The sequence below is a fragment of the Sinocyclocheilus grahami genome, unplaced genomic scaffold (genome assembly GCF_001515645.1).
Source record: "Sinocyclocheilus grahami isolate Dianchi unplaced genomic scaffold, SAMN03320097.WGS_v1.1 scaffold731.1, whole genome shotgun sequence".
In the NCBI taxonomy this organism is placed as follows: domain Eukaryota; kingdom Metazoa; phylum Chordata; class Actinopteri; order Cypriniformes; family Cyprinidae; genus Sinocyclocheilus; species Sinocyclocheilus grahami.
In genome coordinates, this window is record NW_015505910.1 from 446,593 (window position 1) to 450,360 (window position 3,768).

The following is a 3,768-nucleotide window of genomic DNA, read 5'->3' on the forward strand; positions in this document are numbered from 1 at the left end:
CCTCAATCACTTAGGAGTGTTAAGCCCCGTTCACACCAAAAACGATAACTATAAAGATAACGATATTAGCGTCCACACCAGCGAACGATATCGTCTGTTTATTCTAAGCGCACATGCGTCTGCCGCTTTAAATTCTTGAGCTCATTACAGCAGGATAGATTCTGATTGGCTGTCAGTGTTTTATCATTCATCAGCTGGGAAAAAAATCGTTTTGAAAGTGATTCCAACGATATCGCTCCTCTGTATCGTTATCGTTATAGCTGTGGTGTGAACTCTGCTATTCTTTAATATTGAGAACGATTTTTAGAACTATATCTTTATCGTTATCTTTATAGTTATCGTGCTTGGTGTGAACGGGCCTTTAGAGCTCACTCAGGGCGGGTCTAAGGTTATTATTCAAACAACATGTAAAGGTGAATTTTGCATCCGATGATGACCCCTTTAACATGCATTAATAGCATTTTTCAAGCTTGTTGTTGCACAAATTTCTCTTACAAAAGGTACTGTGGTGGTACAATGATATTAGATGGAAAAAGGCCTGCTATTGAACGAATACCATACTCATTTTAGCAGAGTACATGCTCATAAAACATGGTATTACCATGGTACACAGGTACAAAATACAGAAAAATAATAGCATGCTACTTTTTGTTCATTTTTGTGTACAGTAAATAACTGCACACACACCACAACACTTTTCGTAAGGGCATCTAAAGACCTAAGAAGATTCAGATATATACCATGTTTTTGGACATGAAGCCTACCTTTTCAGCTATCAAAATATGTTCTAAGAACGTTCTGCTGTAACGTTCTCATTCTAAGAATGTTCTCTGAACATTTATACATGTTTAAATAATGCTTAAAGACAACAAAATTTGGGGAACATTCCATTTTGTTTTTCAAACATTATGGGAATTGCTTTTGAATGTTCTCTAAAACATCTTTGAGGAATGTCTTACTAAAATGTCACAGAAAAACGTTCCATTAACAATACATAGTTTTTGTGCTAACGTTTTGAGGCTATTATTAAAGTAAATGCACGTTCTGTTGACGTTCAGAAAACGTTCCCTGTTAGCTGGACTGTAGTACCATGCTATTCTTGGTATATTTGGTAGCCTATTAATTTCAAATACCCATGGTACCATGTGATTTGATTGTTTTTCTAAGTGCTTTGTGTCAGGGTGAATAACTAAAAAACAATATTTTTGGAAATATCGTTGATATAATTTTATTTTGGCTCCAAAATGTAGTCATTTAAATTTTTGTGAATTCAACCATCCATCACTTCAGTCATCTTGCCGCGTTAAAACCATAGACTGTATAAAACAGGTTAAAACGCAGTATCGATGGCCATCTAGTGGCTCGTGTTAAAGCCTATGGTTAAAACCGCATCTAACGGAGGTGTAATGTTTAAGCCGCCCTCTAGGCGGCGGTATATTAAAAATAAACGCAAACTCACCGCGGACGCTCTTCACTGAAGCTCCTCGATTGTTTACATTTTTGCCATTTAGCTTCAGCTCAAGTTCTCTCAGTAAAACCGTTTAAATCGTATTTCCAGCATGGGATGCGACGGCGGAACCATTCCTAAAAGACACGAACTGGTTAAAGGACCGAAAAAGGTTGAAAAGGTAAAGACGTTGCGCTAAACGCTCGATTATTGTCATAAACCTTATGAAATTAGCGTGTAGCGTCTTAGCATGTCAGGAGCTCGTGAGTTTAACATCTGTTTTTTCTTCTTCAGCTGCTGTAGAATTTCAATAAACTAAGCATGGTTCAATGTGTCTTAAATAAACCTTTATTTTCTGGACATAAACATACTGTAGTACTTGGAAATGCCTCCTGGTAACGCTACTGAAATTCACAAACCATGGTGTTTACACAGTACACTATGGTAATGTAAATGGTGTTTATATCATTGTTCATGAATTTCAGTATCATGGCATATTTCAAAGTATCACAGTATTACCATCTTTACTTTTTTGTACCATTCTATTGAATGTATTACAGTATCACGGTGTGCGAGCGATATCAGCGCCGTCCTAAATATTGAACTATTATGATTTTATTTATTTGCATATTCATAAACCCTTGCAAAAAGGGTAATATTTATAGCATTTGGAATTGGTGTAGCTTTTTTTAGCTTGCAAACTTCACAACAGCCATTTATTGAAACTGTATTAAGGCTATTTGTGAATGCATCTCATATTTGTATTAACAGCAATTACTGAATGCGCTAAATATTTTTTTGTAGGACCGTCATAAACCAGACCTTTATTGTTGTGGTTCATAAATCTGAACTTTTTTGTTCTACAGGTTGATTAAAAACGCAGAACTTGCTGCCAGATGGAAGTACTGTGCATTGAGTCAGGAGAAGCTGAAGTGGCCCATAGTTGCCTGTGAGCTGGGCAGGTACGTTATTAAATTATCTTCATGTTTTTGCTTATATAGGTGATATACAGCTAGCTAAAGCAGTTGTTATTTATTTCTTTAGTATAGGGCTGAAAATATTAGTCGACATTATCGACAACGTCGACAATAAAAAATTGTCGACAAATATTTTTGCTGTCGAGTAGTCGTTTGATCTCATATGACCTAATGTAAGAGCCTGCAATACCGCGCTTTGACCAGTGTGGCGCTGTAGCGCAAGACTGTAATTCAGCTCTCCTGATGCAAATCAAGAGAAGAAGATGCAGAGGCAGCTAGGGATGGGCGATACCACTTATTTTGTTTTCGATACGATACCGATATTTTTCAAGGCAGTATCGTCGATATCGATACCGATACTTCTGAACTAAACTTTTAAATGATGAAATTTATTAAATTATTAAATTACTAAGAGTAAAATGGGTAATGATAACCACTTAACTTTGTTTAAAACACATTTTAACATTCAATACGCCTTAATTGTAATTTATTAGGTTATATTTTTGTTTACACCTGATTCAAATCTACAAATACTACAGTTGAACTATGGTCACTTTAGTAAAACCATGGTTTTGCGAACAAAGGTTATTCGTCCAATTCAATGCATTTGTAAGCATTATTATTATTATTATTATTATTATTATTATTATTATTATTATTATTATTATTATTATTATTATTATTATTATTATTATTATTATTATTATTATTATTATTATTATTATTATTATTATTATTATTATTATTATTATTATTATTATTTTAAATAAACAAAATCACTGGTAAATAAAACACACCTTAGTATCGATATTTTTAGTTTGAGTAACGATACTTTCGATACTCGCGTCAGTATTGCTATATCGATACGCCCATCCCTAGCCAGTGTTTGGGGTAACGCATTACAAGTAACGCGAGTTACATAATCAGATTACTTTTTTCAAGTAACTAGTAAAGTAACGCATTACTTTTTAATTTACAAGAGAATATCTGAGTTACTTTTTCAAATAATTAACGCAAGTTACTTTTTTTTCTTCAATTTATTGATTGATAGCTCTCCTGTCCTCATGTTGAGAGAAATCAGAAGATGTTACCGTAGTTCAAAATTAATATGAATATGCATTAATTCATCTCACTCACACACAAAAAAAACCAACACAGATTCAGTATTCCTCAAAATGAATGAAAATAATGCAACTCAGAATATGACGCAAACCTGCAAAAATTAAATATTAAACAATACAAATATCCTTTATGTATTTAATCCCATTCTATTAAGCAATGTCTTTGCTTCGGACCTTCGATGATCCAGTTCAACTTTACTAATAAGCAAAAATTACTCTAGAC

The 3,768-nt window shown here is 33.7% G+C and overlaps 1 pseudogene; it reads left to right on the forward strand.

The window, feature by feature from the left end:
• The first annotated feature begins 1,463 nt into the window (after positions 1-1,463).
• LOC107560515 (protein RTF2 homolog) overlaps positions 1,464-3,768 on the forward strand; it is a 27,764-nt pseudogene continuing 25,459 nt past the window's right edge.